The sequence below is a fragment of the Eschrichtius robustus genome, chromosome 11, assembly GCF_028021215.1.
Source record: "Eschrichtius robustus isolate mEscRob2 chromosome 11, mEscRob2.pri, whole genome shotgun sequence".
NCBI lineage: Eukaryota > Metazoa > Chordata > Mammalia > Artiodactyla > Eschrichtiidae > Eschrichtius > Eschrichtius robustus.
The window spans coordinates 15700568-15724142 of record NC_090834.1 but is presented as its reverse complement, the minus strand read 5'-3'; the positions used below and the strand labels follow the sequence as shown (position 1 = coordinate 15724142).

At 38.1% G+C, this 23575-nt stretch overlaps 1 protein-coding gene and 1 pseudogene across 4 annotated transcripts in view; one reads left to right on the top strand and one right to left on the bottom strand.

Moving 5' to 3' along the window:
* SIK3 (SIK family kinase 3) overlaps positions 1–23575 on the bottom strand; it is a 252510-nt gene that overhangs the window by 120911 nt on the left and 108024 nt on the right. The gene's annotated exons all lie outside the window — the stretch shown is intronic.
* Positions 5022–13427, top strand: LOC137771922 (small ribosomal subunit protein eS1-like; annotated as a pseudogene).

Genomic DNA, 23575 nt, shown 5'->3' with positions numbered 1-23575 from the left:
TGGGAAACGAAAGGAAACGAAATCATTATCTCAAAGAGATTATCTGTATTCTGATGTTCATTCAATAGCCAAGGTACGGAAATGACCTAAGTGTCCATCGACAGATGAATGGATAAAAAAATGTGGTGTATGTATACTACTGAATATTATTGAGCCTTAAAAAAGAAGGAAATCCTGTCATTTGCAACCAGTGGATGAACTTGGAGGACATTATGCTAAGTGAAATAAATCAGAGACAAATATCACATTACCGCATGGTATCACCTACATGTAAAATCTAAAAAAGAAAGAACAAACGAAAGAACGAACGAACGAATGAACTAACAAACAAAAGAAAGAAAGAGCCAAACTCATAGAAACAGAAAGTAGAAAAGTGGTTGCCAGAGGCTGAGAGGTGGGGAAAATAGGGAGAGGTTGGTAAATGGGTACAAACTTTCAGTTATAAAATGAATAAGGTCTGAGGATCTAATGTAAAAAATGGTGACTACAGTTGATAACACTGTGCTGTATCATTGAAATTTGTTGAGAGTAGAACTTAAATATTCTCACCATATAGAAAAAAAAGATAAATATGTCAGGTGATAGATATGTTAATTAACTCAAGGGGTAAATCTTTTCACAGTGCATACATATCAAAACATCACACTGAACACTTTAAGTATCTTACAATTCTATTTGTTAATTACACTTCAATAAAGCGGGGTGGGGGGGAACCTAACTAATTTCACCTGTTTTTACTTTTTGAAATATGACTACTCAAAAAGTAAAAATTAAATACGTGGCCCTCATTTTATTGGACAGCACTGGTCTAGAGGATACCAATAAGCTATCAATTAAAGCAGGTATTCCACGAAAATGACTTCTGAAATACTTGACCCAATACTGAGAATTGCCAGCCACCCATCCCAAAGAAACTTGGCAGGCTACAAGGCACTCAGTGCTCAACACTGCCTCGGGGAGAATCTTAAATAAGGTCTCAAAAGTTGCATTCCAAGAACTCTATTTAATTCCATTAAAAAATGTTTACAGAGCAACTGACTGGCTTAAGGCAGCGCCCTCGAGCAACTCACTAGCAGCTACTCTCAACAGGGATTCTGTGAGAGAATTAAGTTTTACACTCAGTTTTACAGCAGTTCTCAAACTTTTTGGTCTTGGGATTCCTTCTCTTCAAAATTACTGAGAACCTTCAAAGAAGTTTTGTTTATATGGGTAATATCTATCAATATTTACTTAGAAATTAGATTAAAATTACAATCAGAAATTAAAACAGAAAATTTTAAAGCAGAAGAATACACATGCACACATTTCATCAGCCATCAGAGTAATCATATCATCAAACATCAGGTGGTCTTTTGAAATCTCCACTGTGTAATTATGAGAGAATGAGAGTGAAAAATGAAAATAATGTTTGAATATTTATAAAAAGAGTTTTGACCTAGGGACTCACTGAAAGAGTTTTGGAGACTCTGGGGTCCCTAGATCAAACATTGAGAACAACAAGGCATCATTGTATGTAATGAATTAACTTCTTGCCTATGTATCTAGAATGGTACTGAAACAGGAGGGAAGGGGGCAGAACACAACCTTTAAAAGAATGACATAGCCATAGGACATGACAAAAACTGGTTAGAACCAACTAGGTCCAAGATGGCGGAAGATGTGACTTCCGCTGGACCTTGAGCCTCATTATACGCTCATTGTAATACATTAGCGTATGCTAAATGACACACCCACCAGAGCCGTGACAGCTCTGAAGCTAACCATAAAAGGTCAAAAAGTGAGCGGTGGCCTAATTCCTGGAAATCCCCACCCCTTCCCCAAAATAACTGGAATAATTCTCCCACTCATTAGGCTATGAAATTACCCAGCCCATAAAAACTAATCACGTCATATCTCGGGGCCTCTCACCTTCTGAGATGGCCCGCGCTCTGTCTGTGGAGCGTGTTTCTCTCTAAATAAATCCACTTCTCACCTATCACTCTGTCTCTCACTGAACTCTTTCTGTGACGAGACATCAAGAACCCGAGCTTCATTAAGTCCTGAGACCAGGTGTGTGATCTCAGTTAAAAGACCGTGGGTTCAAGTCCCAATCTGAGTTGCACGGTTTCAGTACCACCTTTGGGAAAACTGAGAAAATCTTCACTCAAATTTTTTTTCCTGTAGGACTTAATTCCTTCTATAAGAATTAATTAATCCTCAGTTGAGATGGCTTCTAGAAAAGGAATTTAAATGTCTTTGCAATCAGCCTTGATGAAAAGCTTTTTCCTTTTAAACTTACTAGAAAATAGAATTGCCATCAGGAAACAGGTTTAAAGCAACCCCAAACCACCACAAACTACACAAGCTAGACTATAAGGCTAAACCTGCCAAGCACTAAATGGCCATGATTAAAGATGTACCATATGTACCACAGTCAGGACGTAGGCTGGTCATACTCTTGGGAAGATCCTGACCTTTGTGCTGGAACCAATCAAGGAGTTGGTATTTTAGTTTGTAACAAATATTCAGATCAAGTACTAAGGGGCAAAGACATACATTTGGAAAGAACCCATTACTCCATCCATTTTACATGCCATCATAACTGTTTCTGGGAAAATATGCAGCTGTCAAGCCTAAGGAATGACTGAGATGTTAGGATTCTAGCCAACTTCAGACAGGAGGATTCAACATGACCACCAACGATAATGGTCAGTCAGCTCTCAATGAATCCCAAAGGAAATACAGTTGACCCTGAACAATGTGGGTTTGAACTGCTAGGGCCCACTTATACACGGATTTTTCTTGATAGTAAACACTACAGTACTACACAGTCCATGGCTGGTTGACTCCACAGATGTGGAGGAATCAGGGATGTGGAGGGCCAACTGTAAGTTTTATGTGGATTAATCCCCGTGTTGTTCAAGAGTCAACTATAGTTTTAAATAAAAGAAAAAGAAAAAAAAAGATTCAACTATTGTTTAAAATATCTAGCAGGTCTTTAGGTGATTTTTATTTTTCTATACTTCTCTGTTTGGGCTGTACTGAACAGGGAAAATAAAATAGTTCATGCATGCACAATGTCTGGGGGATAGAGAATTGAGAGCTTACCTGCAGTGACAAAATATACCATGAAACATGCATTATTCTTGGAAGTATTTCTAAGGTGGAACACGGTATATTGTGCATAATTAATAAATGAAAATTTTCTGGTGACGACTTGGAATTCAAGGCATAGAAGGGACATTTTTAAGGCAAAAAAGAAAATAACTTCTCAGTTCCAGTAATTCCCATCTGGTTAACATTTACCGTCTCAGAAAACAGAAGTCCTAGGAGTGTCTCTAACACAATGGGCAACTCCCTCAGCCTAACTGACATTATTGTTGTTGTTATCTTAACATTTGCATGGTGCCAACAATATTTTGTATGCTTTACAGAACATTAAATCAACTCCTGGCCTGTAGGTTTACCACTTAAATGAACTGAACAAAAAGATATTTTAAAAAGGGATGGGGGGGTAGATAGGAGAAGAGGATGGAGTTGAAAAAAAAAAAAATGAAGGTAAGGTTAGAATTACTTACAAAAATATCAGTCCCCATTCCATTTTCAGGTATTTATTTTGGATTGACCAAATCTCAGAAGTCTAAGAGGGGGATTTAGATTGAGACTGACGGCTTAATTCTAAGGGAGCTATTTAAAAGGATGCCCTGAAGCCTTTTTTAAAGGAAGAATTTAAAGGAAGGGAAGGAAAGAGGGAGAGGCCCAAAGAAGATTGGAGGGCAAACAGGAGCTTTGAGAAGAGAGGAGGGATTGGGCAGAAAAGCATAGAGAAATGGGGAGGAAAAGGGTAAGAGCTAAATGGTTTAACAAGGAAGTCCTAATAGTTTAAAGTGGCTACCAAAGCAAATGGTATAATGAAACAATACTAATTGTTACAGAAATGTTTTGAAATAAAAGAAAAACAGAGAACAGCAGTTAGTCCAAGGAGAAATTTAAAGTTATGGTAGGAAATTAAGCTATGAAAGATGAAATTTTCGTGCCAGAGAAGAAAGACTGGACATGTGAGTAAAGAACTTGGCAATGGCCTGGACTGTGAGGTCAGAAGGAAGCAGAAAGCTGAATGGATTTCAAGAGGAATTTTCTTAATGAAGTACATGCTACTCCTTCCTGGAGTGCCAGCTCATAGGTAAAAATAACACAGACTCACAGAAGGATTGTGCTCTTCCCAAGAATGGCATTTGTCAAGGAGTCTGTGTACTGTTAGGCACATTTAGATGTAGCACCTAGAACACTCAAAGCTTTTTAAATCACCAGCTGGAAAGAGAGCTAAGCTCAACTGGCCCGGCGTAACTTTCTTAAACTTCCCCAGTGGAGATTTATTACACTGAGTATCTTGCTAACCTTACAATGAATGGTAGTGTTGTTCCCAGTGAACAAAGTCAGCAACAGTTCATATCTTAAATTGCTTTAAATTATATTAATATGCCCCCAAGGCCTAATAACATAGCCTGCAGTAGCAGGAGGCTGATTGAACCAAGGGAACACAATAACAGTTGAAAAACCATTCTACATTCCTCATCTCTTTGCATCTCCCAATTATTTGGTAATGAAGACTAAGGGAAAATAGGGAGCAATCTCCATTATCAGATAAGCATCTTACCCTCCCTACTTCTGAAACTCTTACCTGTCATGCATCCTTAGATGTCAGAACTGTGAGCTAATTGTCAAGATGTACATCTTCGTCAAGCCAGGCATTTCTAGTCTGAATGGTTATAACGCTGGGCTGTCTGTCTTCCCTGCAGCAGCCCAGAGTTAGAGCCAGCTTCCCTGTGCCCATCAGGAACACTGCACCAAGTACGTTCTGAGGGGCTTTCCTAATCCCAGCTGCAAGCCATAAATGCTGGCAGGAAATGCCCCCCTGGGATTCCACCAAAATGGGAATATTTTTGTGTGGTGGCTTTTTGCATTTATTCCGACTTCAATGAGTTCCTTTTATTAAGTAGTCATCACATTTTCAAACCAAACAGATTTTATTTCCATCATGAATGTCTGTGTCTCATGTGCTGAACAGTGAAGTTTAAGTGACTTAAATCACTCGCCTGGATAGTCTAACTGGAACATTAATTAATTCTCAAATTTCTGATATTTATTTTAAAGGCAGGAGGAGGAATGCTGATAAACAACAGCGCCATAGAAAAAAATTTGAAAAACTGTTTCAGCAAAATATAGCTCATTATTATATGGATTATTGCTATTAGATTGGCCAAAAAGTTTGTTCAGTTAGTGAATACGTCGTTCAATACAGTTCTTGGTGAAAATGACTTTTATTTTTACTTAAAACTGAACGAACTTTTTGGCCAACCCATATATCACATGTATGTTAACATTATTGTACCCACATTAAATGTAAAAACACAAGTACATGAAGTATGTACTTCACATCACAGTTAACATTTAATAAGATTGTTCGTCCTTTCCCTTAGCAGGATTACATGCATCCTAAATTCTGACTTTCTATAATAGTCCTAAATTGACATTACAGTACAAGTCTAGAATTCTAAAAAGCTACTAGAAGTACCAGCAAGGATTTTACTTTTAAATAAGCTACCATAATTGTGTATTAATTCACTAAAATATTAAGTATAGTTAATAACAGTGAGGGTTTTTTTAAAAATCATTAAAAGCATCCACAATTTAAGCAAAAACCAACCTATTTATTACACTGTCTACTGGGCCCTCTTTTGATCTTATGACAATATTGTTTTTAAGTAAATGGATATGACTCCTAATTCACTGCCAAAGAGACCCAAAAGAATCTCCAGACATCAGAAATAGTTTCATTTAAGACAGACATATTTGCATAAATATCTTTTTAGAAAAGTAACAGACCATGAGAAACATCATCCAAAAAATCACAAGGAATGAGATTTATGAGATGAGAAATGAAGGGAGAATAGAGAGCAGGGGAAAAGAAAATAAAATGTTAATTGATAATAACTTCACACTAAAAGTAATTATCCCTCCCTATTTTTTTTTTAATTTATTTATTTTATTTTTATTTATTTTATTTTTGGCTGTGTTGGGTCTTCGCTGCTCGTGGGCTTTCTCTAGTTGCGGTGAGTGGGGGCTACTCTTCGTTGTGGTGCATGGGCTTCTCACTGCAGTGGCTTCTCTTGTTGTGGAGCACAGGCTCTAGGTGCACGGGCTTCAGTAGTTGTGGCACACGGGCTCAGTAACTGTGGCTCACGGGCTCTAGGGCGCAGGCTCAGTAGTTGTGGCACATGGGCTTAGTTGCTCCGCGGCATGTGGGATCTTCCTAGGCCCAGGATGAAACCCCTGTCTCCTCCATTGGCAGGCAGATTCTTAACCACTGTGTCACCAGGGAAGCCCTATCCCTCCCTATTTAAAGGTCCTTTTGAATTTTCCTGCGATCTCTGGGTCACAGATTTCTTTAGAGATCACACTGGCATTCTTTGAAACAAAGTCAAAGAAAATTCCAATAAATCAAATGTACTTTTCTGAGTAGAAGATGGCACAGGATAAAGAGTTCTGGTAGGAAAGACATAAAAACTAACACATACAGTAGAAGAATCTTTTTCCCTCTGAACAAAATCTCATAGAAGCTCTAATACGTAAGATGAGGAATGGGAGAAGCACCTACTCCGGTTAACTCTGGGTAAGAGGTTCAGGGACAAAACTTTTCAGAACCCTAGGGCTCTGGAGAACAATTCAGAAATCACTGGGACAGCAAAAAGAGAACTGGAGTGAGAGTTGAGATCTAGAAACATTTGTGACCTTGGGCATATCACCTTACCTCTATAGTCCTCAAGGTTCTTATCTACTAAATGAAAGGTGTGACTGTAAGTGACTTGCAAGCAGAGTTATCAAGACAAGGTCTCACCATGCCAATTCCTAAGTAGAACTCTGAGAGACTTTGGTGTTGCTTCTTTTACATTTTTATTTTATTTTTTTAAGTTCCAAGGTTCATTCACATAAAATGAATCAGAATCACTAAACAGTTCTCAATCTTGAAAAACTAAAACATTTATGCCATCTAGTTTTATAGTGCTATATGATATAGGACGATATGATAAGCCCAAAGATGTGTTTACCACATTTGAGATAACCTCAGTGAGTAAGCTCTTAAGTATTACCTTTCTTACTTAAACAGCAATTAAATATGTTGAAGCATAACACCACTGTCTACCTAGGAAAGCCTTGGCATTTTTGCTGCTAATATTTTCTCTATTGGTAAAATCAATATCTCCTACCACTAAGACTAAGAACACTGATAATCAATAATATTATTAATTTCCATTCCACTTACAGAACAAACAATGGTAGTCTAAATTAAATGGAATGTGATGCAGGCCACAATTAAATCAAACTAATTAAGCCATAAATTATAACCAAATTAGGAAGATGTCAATATAGAAACCAAAAATCCAGGTCTAAGAATCTTATCCAAATTTGATAGTTTCCACCTATAAAAAGAATCTTAGAAATGAGAAAATTAAAGTGTCAAGTTTGTTTTATATCTTTTCTTTGTGTTTTAGACAAGTTAATTCCAACATATTAAACATAATAAAAATAGCTTTAAATTTATTAAGCACTTAACACGTGCCAAGGCAGTTACTTTTTACTTTTTATTATGAAAAAGTTCAAATATATATAAAAGTAGACAGTAATACAATTAAATCATCAATCAGCTTCAACAATTATTAACTCATGGTCAATCTTGTTTCATCTATACCTCTACCAATTTCCTCCAAAATCCCAATTGCCATATCATTTCATTTGTAAATATTTCAATATGTACCTCTAAAAGGATTCACTCTCTTAAAACATAACTATGGAACACTTATCACACTTGAAAAAAATAACAATAACTATAGGCATTAACTCAATCTTCACAACAACCCTATGAAGTAGGTACTACTATCATTCCCATTTAAAACTGACGCACAGGGGCTTCCCTGGTGGCACAGTGGTTGAGAATCTGCCTGCCAATGCAGGGGACACGGGTTCGAGCCCTGGTCTGGGAAGATCCCACATGCTGTGGAGCAACTAGGCCCGTGAGCCACAACTACTGAGCCTGCACGTCTGGAGCCTGTGCCCCACAAGAGAGGCCGCGATAGTGAGAGGCCCGCGCACCACGATGAAGAGTGGCCCCCGCTTGCCTCAACTAGAGAAAGCCCTCGCACAGAAACGAAGACCCAACACAGTCAAAAATAAAATAAATAATTAAATTAAAAAAAAAAAAAACTGACGCACAAACCAACCAAGTAATTTGCCCAGGTTATACGGTACTAAATAGCAGAGGCAGAATTTGAACCCAAGCAGTTGAGCTCTAGAACCTGAACCCTTAACTACACACTATGTTTTGCTGCCTCTCAAAACTAGATTTTATGGTAAGGAGTTCTCAAATATAAACATAGTAAACTGACTAACAAAGGAATGAATGACAGAATCAGAAGTCAGCAAAATTTTGAAACCGGGAAAATACAATACAGTACTTCACCTCTCCTCCAACTTCTTTCTTCATCTTCTGCTGGTATGCTCACGAACACCTCTACCTTCCTTCATTTAACATAATGCCAATTATTACAAGGTTTGTTCTTTTCACTACAACCAGCTCCACCAGGTTAAGCTGATATTTGGGATGTACTCTGTGACTAGCTTTCATCAAAACAGACTCACTGGGTGCAGTCCTACTCAAAATTAAATATTCTCTACAGAAGTCATAAGATGTAGCAGACAGACCCTAAGGTGACCAACCTCCAGTGATTGCACACACCATACATTCATTCATGATTTTGTGTAATCTCTTCTCTCCCCTCCATCAAGCTGGAAGTCCTGATGAAGTAAGTGGCCATGTTTGAGACGCTCCTAAGAAAAGGAACTGTGGATGGTCTCAAAGAACTGTAGGCCACCTCTCTAGAACCTGCGGGTAGCCTCCAGCCAACAGCCAGCAAAAAGTCAGTCATAAAGCCACAAAAAAATAAACTCTACCAGTAGCCTGAATGGTCTTTGGAGTGGGTTCTTCCCCATTGGAGCCTCCAGATAAGAATGCAACCCACCCAATACCTTGATTACAGCTTTATGAGACCCGGAGCAGAGGGTCTCCAGACCCACAGAAACCATGAAATAAAAATGTGTGCTGCTCCTACCTGGACTGGGGAGTCGGCAGTGACTCCTATGAGGAAGTGATACTTAACTGAGCTCTGATAGATGAACAGGCGTTAACTGGGGGGAGGAATGTTCAAAGGTCCCAAAATAGAGGTAGCATGGCAAACAAAGACTGAAAGAAAACGTGTGCTTAGAACAGAATAGAGAAGGAAGACCAGACTGAGGAGAGCCTCATAGGCCCTAGGAAAGAAAGTGATTTGGAGGACTTTATCCTGAAAGCTATGATTAAAAAGTTTTAAGCAGTGGGTACCATAACACCAGAATGTCCCAGAGACATCTTTAATTCAACTGTACAAAATCCAATTTCATTACCCCTATTTCTCATTTCCCAATTTCTAAAAATGGCACTATCCTTCTTCTAGTTAGGAAATGACAAAGAGGCTACATTATTTTACATTCCTACCAGTAATGCAGGAGAAGGTTCTAATTTCTCCACATCCTCACCGATACTTGGTATTGTCCATCTTTTTTTAATTATAGCCATCCTGAAGGGTATGAAGTGATATTTCATTGTGGTTTTAATTCTCATTTTCCTAATGCCTAATAACGTTGAGCATCTTTTTATGTGTTTATTGGCCAGCTGTATACCTTCTCTGTTCATTTTTTAATTAGGTTGTCTTTTTATTATTGAGTTGTAAGAGTTCTTTATATATTCCCAATACAAATCCCTTATCAGATATATGATTTGCAAATACTTTCTCTTCATTCTGTGATCTGTCTTTCACTTTTTTAATGGTATTATGTACAGTACAAAAGTTTCTAATTTTGATGTGGTTCAATTTAATCTGTTTTTTCTTTTGTCCCTTGTGCTTTTGGTGTCATACCTAAGAAACCACTGCCTAACTCCAGATCACAAAGATTACTTCCATGTTTTCTTCTAAGAGTTTTACAGTTTTAGCTCCTACATTTATATCTATGATCCATTTTCAGCTAATTTTTGTGTATGGTGTAAAGCAGGGGTCCAACTTCACTCCTTTGCATGTGGATATCCAGTTGTCCCACCATCATTTGTTGAAAAAACTATTCTTTCTCCATTTAATTGTCTTGGTACTCTGTCAAAAGTCAAATGACCACATTTGGCTTTTATTTCTGGACCCCTGAACCTATTCCACTGATCTGTCCTTACATATACTGTCTTGTCTCCTAGTTCTTGATATTCTAGATGTTGATATTCACCTTACTCTCTTAAGGTTGGTGTTAATTACACAAAACAATGGGTTTTGTAAAGTCTCAAGCACCCAACACAGGACCTAGGACCCAGAACAACTATTTATAATTATTTAGCAATTATTAATTATTAATAGCAACTATTAATGAACCAAACCAAAAAGATTTCTGCTTGTGATTTAGGGGGAACTTTTTAAATTATTTTTAAAAAGGCCAATTAATAAAGCAAATATTAAAAATTGAGATGAAAATAACCTACCAACTTAGCAAAATAACAACAGAGAAATAGAACTAAGAAAGAACTGCAGTAACAGTTACTAGGCAACCACAACAATTACTAAAGGGGATGACTACTCCAAATTTTTATTCCAATTAATTCATTCATTAACATAAGTGTGTATGTTAGATCCTAACTACTTTTTTTAAAAGAGAAAGAAAGGACTGAGGTGCTTACAAAATCAAATACATAAAATAAGACAATTAAAAAAAAAATCAGTATGTTCTTTCCTCCTATTTTCTCAAAGCTATAGTGCCCTTGGGAAAGGGCCAAACACTTCTAGATCAGCAGATATGCAAAGGATTCATTAGCATTAAGTCCATTAGTCTACAGGCAACACACACGGGGAAACTTTTAATATATGAAACAGGGACAAACTGTTAGACTCTTCAAAGAAGAATAGATATAGGAAGTTCTGGCCCTCACCTCCCCAAATCTCTGCTTTTTAACCAAAAAAGGATAAAGAAAAGTGAGGGTTTCTTTGTCCTCTGGTTCCTCCAAAGTAGGTCAGGTCTGTGCGTAATTATTGGCTTTAGCATTCCTTCAGAAAAGGAAGAGATGTCAATGCATGGAGATTTTTAAAAACAGCAGACTCAGGCTAGGGGTAGAGACAAAAGAGTGCCTCTGCTGCTTACCAAAAAAATAAACTAAGAACAGTCTTTTGTTTTTTAAAATAGTAAGTCAATTTTAAGACAGGTAGGATAAGAGGCCTAATTTCTCATTCTAAGGCTACAACCCCTGAACTTGAACTTGTGGATAAATCCTCCTTGTTTCATCTTCTTCCTAGTCATGCTCCCTACTTAGCAAGGTTGACATGAGGAAACCGTGAAAAATAAATTCAAAATATATTTACCGGAGGATTTTATATGTAAGAACACCTACCAAAAGATTAATTAAGAACTAGTATTTTGCATTACCAAATCTTTCCTTAGAAAAAAAATCACTCTGGGGTTCTTTTTAACAATATGCTCATAGAAATTTTTATTGTGAAATACGTCACATACAAACCACAGTTCCTTATGTGCTTTTCTATTCTAGTCCCTATCCCAAGACAATCACTATCCTAAAATTTATATTATCATTCCTTTGCTTTTCTTTACAATTTTACCCTATATGTATCACCAAACAACATATTATTTAGATTTGCCTGTTTTTAAATTTTATATCAAGAGAATCACGCTGATCATTGTTAACTGCCTTTTTTGATCCTTATAATGTATTTATAATATTCCTCCATGAAGATGCATGCAGTGGTACCTAATTCACAATATTTATGCTAAATAGTCATCCTTTTACAAATATACCATCTTTATTATTGCTTTACAGTTGCTGGACATTTAGGTTGTTTGCATTTTTAGCTATTATGAACAGTATTTTAAATATTCTTATACTTGTCTCCAGGGCCATGAATACAAAAGTTTCACTAGGGTATATATTTAGGAACCAATAAGTAAAGCCAAATTGTTTTCCAAAATGGTCATATCCAACAGTGGGACTGTTCCCACTGTTCCATATCATCACCAACAACTGTTATTTCTCATTTTTCCCAGTCTGGTGAGTGGTGGGGAGCAAAGAGTTCCTCACTGTTTTAATTTGCATTTCCTTGATGACTGAAAAGGTCGAGGATCTTTTCATATGTTCACGGACCATTTATTTCTGCCTCTGTGAAATAAACTTATTCACGACTTTCCTATTTTTTTTTTTAATTTGAAAATTTCTTTTATATTCTAGATGAACTTTGTCAGTACATCTTCTCTCAAGTTGTGGCTTATTTTTTCACTCTCTTTATGGTGTCTTTTTTTAAGTAAATTTTTTATTGAACTATAACAGATATGCAGAAACGTCTCCAAATTATAAGTGTAACCCACATACGAAAAAGCAACTTGGCCCTTTTGGCTCTATGAGCAGCACCATGGCGGTTGCCAAGAACAAGCGCCCTTCTAGGAGGCCTCACTTTTAGTCTAGCGCAAATTACCTAGACTATTTGAAGGTGATAAAAGCATATTATAAGTGATTTTTTTTCCTACTGTGAAAAAAAAAATAGAACAAGCACCTTACAAAAGGCAGCAAAATGGGAGTCAAGAAGAAAGTGGTTGATCCATTTCCTAAGAAAAATTGGTATGACGTAAAAGCACCAGTATTCTCACTATAAGAAATATTGGAAAACCACTAGTTATAAGAACTCAAGGAATGAAAATCACATCTGATGGCTTAAAGGGTAGTATTTTTGAAGTGAGCCTTGCTGATCTGCAAAAGGATGAAGTTGCATCTTGAAAAGTCAAGCTAATTACTGAGGACGTTCAAGGCAAAAACTGCCTGACTAATTTCCATGGAATGGATCTTAGCCATGACAAAATGTGCTCCGTGGTCAAAATGGCAGACCATGATTGAAGCTCATGTTGATGTCAACACTACCAATGGTTACTTGCTTCATCTATTCTGTGTTGGTTTTACTTAAAAACACAACAATCTGATGCAGAAGACCTCTTACACTGAGCATCGACAGGTCCACCAAACTTGGAAGACGATGGTAGTAATCATGACCCGAGAGGTGCAGACAAATGACTTGGAAAAAGTGGTCAATAAATTGATTCTAGACAGCATTAGAAAAGATAGAAAAGGCTTGCCAATCTATTTATCCACTCCATGATATCTTTGTGAGAAAAGTAAAAATGCTGAAGAAGTCTAAGTTCGAACTGGGACTAAGTTTGAGCTTCATGGTGAAGGTGGTAGTTCTGGAAAAGCCACTGGGGATGAGACAAATGCTAAAGTTGAACGGGCTGGTGGAAATGAGCCACCAATCCAAGAATATGTTTAAGATTCAGATAAAAAATCCGATTTGTGGGGAAAGAAAGCAATTTTGGGTTCTCAATAATTTTTAAGAGTGTAAGGAGTCCTAATATCAAAAAGTTTGATAACTGCTAAATCAGACATATGTGGTATCTTATTCTCCGTGCCACTAAACCTCATATGTCCCATCTCTTCTTTCTCTGTACTAAATTTCAGAAATTTTTTTCAGATCTATCTTCCACTTCACTCTTGAATTCTATCCAATCTATATCATCTTTCCATTGTGTTTTGTCATTTTTTTCTTTAAATTTATTTATTTATTTTTGGCTGCGTTGTGTCTTTGTTGCTGCGTGCGGGCTTTCTCTAGTTGAAGCGAGTGGGGGCTGCTCTTTGCTGCAGTGCGCAGGCTTCTCATTGCGATGGCTTCTCTTGCTGCGGAGCACGGGCTCTAGGCACGCGGGCTTCAGTAGTTGTGGCTCGCGGGCTCTAGAGCACAGGCTCAGTAGTTGTGGCACACGGGCTTCGCTGTTCCGCGGCATGTGGGATCTTCCCGGACCAGGGATCGAACCCGTGTCCCCTGCATTGGCAGGCAGATTCTTAATCACTGCGCCACCAGGGAAGCCCCTGTCATTTGTTTTTTATTTCTAGAAGTTCTGCTGAGACTGAGCTCTTCTTTCACACCTTCCTCAACAATTTTGAGTCTCTTCACCATACTGTATTTTTTTTTCATACCGTACTTTTAATCCCCTCTTTTATTTCTTTAAACATCTATAGTCTTTACAAGACTAATGATTACCGCTGATGTTTTAGTTATCTAACACTGTATAACAAACCTCCCCAGAACTTTGTGCATTCAAACAACAACAATCACTTATTTTGCTCACAAATTTGCAATCTGCCCAGGGCTCAGAAAGGACAGCTTGTTTCTGTTCCATGTGGCACCACCTAGGGCTGCTTGACAGGAAGTTGGAGGATCCACTTTCCAGAGGCTTCTCACAAGGCTGGTAAATTAGCATTGGCTGGCAGCTGGCAGCTTAGGCCTCAGTTCATCTCCACATGGGTCTCTCCATGGACTGCATGGGCTTCTTCACAGCAATGGTGATGGGTTCCAAGAATGAGCATCCCAAGAGAGCAAGGAAGGTGTGTGGCATTTCTATGACTTAGCCTCAGAATTCACATAATATCACTTCCGTTGTATATTTTGTTGACTGACTTTTGGTCAAAGCAGTCAGAAAGGCCTGGCTAGGTTCAGTGGAATGAGACAGACTCTACTTCTTGATAGCAGAATAGCAAGGTTCTAGAAGGGCACATGGGTCGGGAAATACTGCGGCAGCCATCTTTGGAAAATATAATCTGCTACACCTGACTCACTCATAGTTGCTTGTCTTCTTGTGCAAGCTCACATTTCTTTCAAGTTTATCCATAAATATTTTGAGGTCTGTCCACAGAGATTTAAATTTGATTCTCCCAGACTCTGGGAATCACAACCAACTAGGACTACTAACAACAAAGTTAGCAGCTGAGAGATTTTCAGGCCTCACAGGTAGTACAAAATCCTGGTTGCAAATCCATGTGAGGGCAAGCTTCTGTTTAGGCAGTTTCTTGGGAGACTTTTTCCCCTTCTCCATTCAGATCCAAGACATTAACATGCAAGTCTCTGTAGGCAGGGAACTTTTTCTCCTATTCATCCACTGAGAAGTCACCTTTCTGGGATCCCAGTTTTATATAGGGCAGTTTCCAATATGACCTCCCACTCTGCTTGGACACTATTTTTTTCTCTTGTCCCTCCTCCCTTTTGCTCTAAACCCATAGGAAACTCTCAGCACAAACACCACCATCAGTGCTTACTCTACATTGTGGAATCATGCTTTCTAGTCCTTTCAAGGCCTTCAGTTGTTTTTCTCACATGGGCTCCAGTATTTCACATATATTTTTCCTTTCCCCAGCTTCATTTTAAAATGTTCTGACCAGAAGGGAATTCTCTGCACATCTAATCTACCATATTACTGTCAAAGAAATTACTCACCATTCATTTTAAGCTATTTCACTTACTAAAAAATGATAAATAATGTCAGGACTACATCTATGTTTTTCAAAGGCAGCTATGTAAAATATCATATTTACTTGGATGGAAATTCTTTGGAAAATGTCCTTAATTAATACACTTCCCACAAAGCAAATCAGAGGGAACTTAAACTTATTAGAAACGGTAACTTCTGCCCCAGATTCTTCACATCTTTTAAACTCTATTGGGCTCTATGCCCTTGTACGTATTTTTTTTTAATTTATTTATTTTATTTATTTTTGGCTGTGTTAGGTCTTCCTTGCTGCGTGGGCTTTCTCTAGTTGCAGTGAGCAGGGGCTACTCTTCCTTGAGGTGCTTGGGCTTCTCATTGCGGTGACTCCTCTTGTTGCGGAGCACAGTCTCCAGGAGCGCAGGTTTCAGTAGTTGTGGCACTTGGGCTCAGTAGTTGTGGTGCATGGGCTTAGCTGCTCCGCGGCATGTGGGAATCTTCCCAGAGCAGGGCTCGAACCCATGTCCCCTGCATTGGCAGGCGGATTCTTAACCACTGAGCCACCAGGGAAGCCCCCTTGTACATATTTTAAACATGGTTTAGAACTGCACCACAACCCAAGGTAAAGGAAACTGTACCGATTTAAAGGAAAAAACAACAAACTATTTCTAGAGCCAATGTCTTAAGGTTAAAATTTAAAAAATAAAAAAAAGATGAGGTCAATGTCATGTAGGAAGAGGTAAATTCAAGTTCTCTTTGGCAAAATGAAAATGAATTAACTGGATTTAATATTCATATGCATTTTTTGAAACATATTCTTAAGACTAAAGAAACAGCAGTTCATGAAAAAAAAGGAGCTATAAGCCACTGGAATAAAGCCTTTGTACGTCAGATCTCCCCACCATGCTGAAAGCAATGGCTACAAATTACCATATTCCCCAAAAGATGACAGCCAAACTCTTCTATCCCAGAGGAAAAATGGCTATTACAGCCGTTAGTCGGCACTGCAGGAGGCTGAAGAGCAAGTCACTGAACAGACCATTTATTGTTCTTCATCTTGTGCAATATGACCTTTCCAGCTCAGCCTGCTAAACATCACAGTGGTCCATGAGGAGAAAATCCACATGGAAGCAAATTCCAAAATGCAATTTACCCTATAGGCAGCTTGCTTTTCCAGATTCTTCATCCCACTTTGCTCTACTCCCCTCTGGGTCATAACAGAACTTGGCAGATGTTAGAATTTGCTATGTATAAACTCTGGAGCCCAGATTAGAAAACTCAGCAAAGTATGCATTTGGTACTGGCAAAAATGGTCGCTTTGTGCACTGATTCAGATTTGCTAACTTAGGATATCTACGGTTTCAAAAATGTGTCTACAACTGTTGAAATAAAAAAAATCGGAGAAAAGGCACGTGTCACACACATCCCAACATAGGCTTACGAGTCTTCTGAGGTCATCCTCTCCATACCAACAAAATACCAAGGCCATTACACAATCTGTGGTTTCTTCTCATAATTGAAGAAATTAATAGCTTTGGATGCAAAACTTAGATAGCTTTACTCTGAGATATTCTCCCAGCCTTGGAGCTTTGTGTATAGAATCCCAAAGTACCAGTTACCAGACTCCCAAGTAGAGGTCTACAAAAGGTTCTTTTCATTCACTAGCAATCTTTCTTCATAGAAAACTTCAAAAATGTCTTTTGGAAGAGTTTTCCACTTATAAAAAGAGTCTGCAACAAACCCCTATTGTATAGTAGTTTGTGTTTACCAAGTTGATAAAAATCCATCTATACTGTATTTCATGTCGTAATTTATTGATAGTTCTTTTCCTTATATTAAAATCAAAGAGTTAGCATCCTAACAAGGTAGAGAGTACACAGGATACATTTAGCACATGACGTATGACCAAGTTTAAAAGGGTTGAACCTGGAAAAGGTAATTGCTCTGTTTGAATTATAAGTAATCTGACATACTGATTTGGGGAGCAAAGCTACATTCTATAGTTTTAGGCAATGCAAATCTAAAGCATAACACAGCAATGAGTTTTCCCATCTGAGTAATAAGGGTATTCATATAAACTAATTACAGCCTAGAAATTAATTAACTGATCAAACTAGATGAGTTTACCCTTGGTAAGTTAATAAGAGCTTGCTTGTCCATCTGGACATTAAAATGCTAGTCAGCAGAGGTTTCGTTATAACTTAATCTGTTTTGATTTGCTTTACATCAGAATTCTTTTGGCCTCCATTTGTTCACCTACATCTCTGGAAGTTCCTTCATACACATCCAATAAAAGCAAAACAAGTACTTAAGCTTGTACATATGATTCTAAGGGGCTATCTTTTTAATAAATTTTGCATTTATTTAGAGCAATAATGTACATGCATAAAGATGTTATTGTTTAAAAAAATTATACTTTGCAATGCAGTCCCTTAACACACCCAAAAAAATCAGTGCAACTAATACCTATTCAATGAATAGTATAACTACAAATAAAAAGGTCCTCATTTACTCCTGCATAGAAATCGAAGGACTTACTAGCATTAACCTCAATCCAGTATTTTAGACACACAGGCTTTACGGAGAAAATGAGTTTATAATTTCAGATACCTCTAACTGTCAAGTCACATAACCAGGTCTGGGTTTCTACAGGGCTGTGGTAGCTCACTTCAGTTAGTGAAGCAACCCATCAAGGGCATCAATCATTCTGGTTGGGGGGAAAAAGCATCAACATATTTGTTATATTTTGGATATATACATTTTTTTCAGTCCACTCTTCCACCTTTTTCTGAAGAACAATTTTTTTGTTACACTCTAAACTTCTGGCTTTTGATACCAAGTAGAGAATCCCAATGTCATTAACGGTGCAGAAAGAAGAAAAGAGCCTGGGCTTGAGGCAAGAGAATGAAATTGGAATCCCAACTCTACCACTTAGTTTCTTATCTGTAGAACAACTACTTTAATAAAGTTGCTATAAAGGTTAAAAGATAAATCACCTAGAACAGTAGCTGGCATAGAACAGATAACTAATAAATATTGGCTGTTCTTATTGTTATTAGTACCAACACTATTATTATTATTCTACTTATTCCTGACTGGGTCCCTACCCTGTTTCCTAGCAATTCCAAACTTCTGTCACTTTCTTCAAGCCCTCTAGCCAAGCTCAAATCCCTAACTTTCAACAAATGACCCACTCTGTGCTTGACAGAGAAAACAGACATGAAGAATTTCTTCAATTTCATGTCTCTAGATATCTTCATGCACCCAAATTTGCCTTTTCTTTTTCATTCTAGAAGAAGCAGGTCTTTCCTCCGACCTCAGGCAAGTAATAAGTGCCCAGTAACTGTTAGTCACTAACTATCATCTTCTTCCTCTTCCTCAACAAAAGGAATAGGAATTTCCAAACTCCATGTTACTGAAGACTGGCTGTTGCTCCCATTTCAGGCTTGGTAACTACCAACACTCATGTGATTATGGAGAATGGCTACTGGTTTTACAGTAATCGATTACTCTCTTCTTCATCCTCAAAATCCGTTTAGCTGACATAAAGGAGGTCAAGTTCTCATAAAATAACTACTGGTTCAAACTCATAGAAACAGAAAGTAGAATGGTGGTTGCCAGGGGCTGGGGGGAAGGGGAAATGGGGAATTTTTTAATGGGTATAGAGTTTCGGTTTTGCAAGATGAAAAAAGTTTTGGAGTTTGGTTGCACAACAATGTGAATGTCCTTAACACTACTTAACTGTATACTGAAAAACAGGTAAAATGACAAGTTTTATGTTAGTGTTAATTTTACCACAATTTAAATACATACATACATACATACATATTGGTACTAGCTCAAGGCCACCCCAATATGACCTCTGCCAACCTCTGCCCTGAATTCATTTTCTGGACCCCTATTCAAATTAGGGTGAAAGTTCATTTAGTTCATTTCAGTTTGTTCAAGCAAATTCCTGACCAACATCCAGATAACTTATATAACCTATGTTTTTATAAAAGATAAAAAAGATGGCATGTTGTTGAGGGATATTTGAGGGTTAGGATTGAATTCTCAGAGATAATAACAAGTACAGCATCTGCTTCCCTCCACCCAGCAGAAATTAATATTAAAATAATTCTCCAAGAATACTACTCACACTCCCAGTGGAATCTTCTGACATTGGCACATAGGATACTTGGGACAGAGGTATGGAAGCGAATAGACATGTGGTAGAAAGCTCTCTTAACATAACCTGCTCCAGTGAAACTCACCAAATGAAACCCATGTTGTAGGAAAAAATTTGACCTGAGATGCAAATATTTATAAAAACTGTGACTTAAAGATCAACTATTTTTAGGAGGGAAAATATGCAGCAAATCTAACACAGCAACAAACTAAAATGCAGGGTGAAAAGATAATAGTAAACCATTTCAACCAGAATAAGAAACTGTACTTTTGAGAGTTATTTTTAAAATGTTAAGTATTCACTCTTTACCTCAAGATGTTCAAGAATCATTATACAGAGAACTGAGTGTTGTAAACACACGCAAACACATATGAACAAAAGCTAGGTTTGGCTGTATTCACAGAACTTACCTGTAGTTGGGTGGTAAAACTCCCACTCACCTCTTGAAGTATGTAAAGGACATTACCTCAACACAGAACCATGTAATGTTAACACTAGAAATATCTTATTCTAACCCAAGCCCTTTGTTTCATAGATGATGAAACTGAAGCACTGAAGGGATAAGTAAAACCTACGTACAAAATAAATTATGAGATCCCAGCATATAAAAATTCAGTAACTTTCTAATATACCAACATTAATTTATAAGAAGATGTGATGATGATAATAATTTTTAAAATAACACAGTCACAATAGCCACAAACTATCACAAGCCTTGGAAAAAGCATTACAAAAATGTGTGAGAATTTTACGGAGAAAACTAGAAAACGTTAGTAAAGGACCTAAAAGAGGACACATGCCATGTCCATAGACAGAAATGCCTAATGTTGAAAAGACCTCAATTCTCCCTCTTGCCCCTATTTAAGCCACACTCTAGTCTCTCTTCCAAATAAAACTACAATAAACAAAAGAATATTCTTTTATGTTGTGGGTGATAATGGCAAAGGGACGCAGGGGTAAAAAATATAAGGATAAACCAGGAAAATAAGTCATCTTACCCAAGCAGTTTAAACTTTAAATGCAGGTTTCTAGCCTATAACGCCTAGCCAGCAGCGCTCTTCCTTCTACATTCATTATTTCTGCGAGTTCAAATGTCCCTCAGATGATCTGTGTTTTCATGCAATTCTCTATATTTGCTTTAAAAATCAGTAAAGGGGGCTTCCCTGGTGGCGCAGTGGTTGAGAATCTGCCTGCTAATGCAGGGGACACGGGTTCGAGCCCTGGTCTGGGAAGACCCCACATGCCGCGGAGCAACTGGGCCCGTGAGCCACAACTACTGAGCCTGCGCGTCTGGAGCCTGTGCTCTGCAACAAGAGAGGCCGCGATAGTGAGAGGCCCGCGCACCGCGATGAAGAGTGGCGCCTGCTTTCTACAACTAGAGAAAGCCCTCGCACAGAAACGAAGACCCAACACAGCCAAAAAAAAATATATATATATACATAAAAAATTTATATATATATATATATATATATATATATATATATATGATTACTAAAAAAAAAAATCAGTAAGGGCTTTTAAAATGTAAAGTGAACTTTGGAAACAATGTAGGCAGACCAGAAACTAATTTAACATTGTAACTTCATAGCCCACCTTACACTTCTTTAAAGTCTGTACAAACTTGCACTTCAGTATTCTGCCACTGTGCTTCCTGAAAACAACATGGATACAAACTATCTTTCTAAGTCCCTACAGATCAAGAAAACAAGGTCAGCCCCCCACCCCACCCACGCTGCCACACACACCTCCAGGACCAAAAAGACACAGCACCATAAAATCCTAATAAAAGTTCTATATTAAAACTAAAGGCAACCCAAGTTATTTTCAGTTAGTAGTCTAAAGATAAAGAAGGGATTGAGTAAATTAAAATGAAAAATTAGACCTGACCCTGTCGAATTAACTTCCTATTACTGTGGATTTCCAAATTAAAATCCCATGTGTAGATTTTGACACACGAGGTAGGACCAGGCGGGACAATGAACAACTAAATCTTTAACCTAAGCAAGATAGTTTATGACAGTTTAACTCAAAAAGGTAACTAAAAATACACATAGGGCCTAAGTTAAACCTTACTGCAAACTGGGAAATAAGCAATTGAAACTTCTGTTCTAATAGAGTAATTTCCAAGTCTCTTTAATATTTTATTACACCAGATCCAAAGCTGCTAAAATTTAAATATCAGTCTGAAGACAGGGTCAAAAGATTCTTTTTCCTCTCTCCCTCAGAAAAAAATACATTGGAAACAGTAGACATTCTGTGAGAAGGCAATAAGACAGTCTGTGTTTTAACGGTGCAGTCACGTAAAGTCTATGGCCGGACACACCGACTATGCGAGCTGCTTGGCAAGCAATACAACATGGTGTTTACTAATACCAATCGCTGTAGGGCTCTTGACTAGCCAAGTACCAGCAAATCTGCACTAAGTCTACAATTCAGAGGTGAGAACTTTCCTGAATACAAAGCTACTATAGAGGCCAAGTGTCTAGACTTGAGGAGGAGGAAATCTGCCAACATCAGAGAGCTTCCCCAGATTAAAGAATGAACATTTTCCCCCTCTGAGAGAGAACGGGAGAAAATGTTATGAATGAGCCCCAACAGTCAGAAAGCTAGCCAAAGCTGGGTATGTCCTGTATACATTAATGAATAAAGCAACAAGTCTAAACTTACAGGCCTGCAGAATACAGATTTGAATATCTTAGTATAATAGTAAGGATTATTTTATTAAAATAAATATTTAAAGGTACATTTAAAAAACATTATTTCTCTAGTCTCTTCAAGAATATAGGACAGGGGCTTCCCTGGTGGCGCAGTGGTTGGGAATTCGCCTGCCAATGCAGGGCAGATGGGTTCGAGCCCTGGTCCGGGAGGATCCCACATGCCGCGGAGCAACTGGGCCCGTGCGCCACAACCGCTGAGCCTGCGCTCGAGAGCCCGCGTGCCACAACTGCTGAAGCCCTCGTGCCATGGCTGCTGAGGCCCGCGTGCCTAGAGCCCGTGCTCTGCAACGGGAGAGGCCACCGTGGTGAGAAGCCCGTGCACCACAATGAAGAGTAGCCCCCGCTCACCGCAACTAGAGAAAACCTGCACGCAGCAACGAAGACCCAACGCAGCCAAAAATAAATGAATTAATTAATAAATTAATTTAAAAAAAGAATATAGGACAAAAGACCAGTGAACTATATCCCTAGAGTCAAACAGGAATAACCTCTTTGACAGGCTCTCAATTCTTAAACCTTAGTTTTCCTTAAGGCTCTTTCTCTCTGCTTAGGCTGCTACTCAGTCACTCCTCCCAGACTCAGATATCTCCAATCAGACCATAATAGCTTCCGTGCCTGTATCTCCAGGCTTCATATTTCCAACCATCACCCCCTGGATATCACCCTCATCACCATTATACTGGAAAGTCAGCCCATCCATAATTAAACTGATCACATTTTCTCTTCCACTGCCAAATCTTCTCTTCTACTCTGAATTCCCTTGTCACCTAAAAGCATTGTTTGGATAAAGCAATAATTAATCTACTTCCTAATTAATCTACTTACCAAAGGTCTCCTGCTTCACTTCCCCAAACCATTAATCCCTCACATTCCAAAACTGTTCTTCTATCATGAAAGCAGTATCACAAAATAATAATCGCTACATAGATAAGTTTTCTGTGTGAAGTACTGGGCTTTATGTATATTACCTCACTCAATCTAACCCTCAAAACAGTCTCTGAGGTAGGCATTACTGTGCTTGTTTTACCAATGAATTAAACTCAGATTGAGGCTTATCCAAAGTCAGAGAAACAGTTAGTAAGTGGGAGACTAGGAGTTCAATATCAGATACTAACTCAATCACTATATAAAACTACCTCAGTACAGATTTTTTTTTTAATTGAAGGAAGGGGGAAACCAGGCATAATTTGATCGTCCTAATAATTAAGTTACTAATTCATCATTTATCTTACAGTTTCTGTCATGAAGTACACATTATATTATTAGAGATACTCTC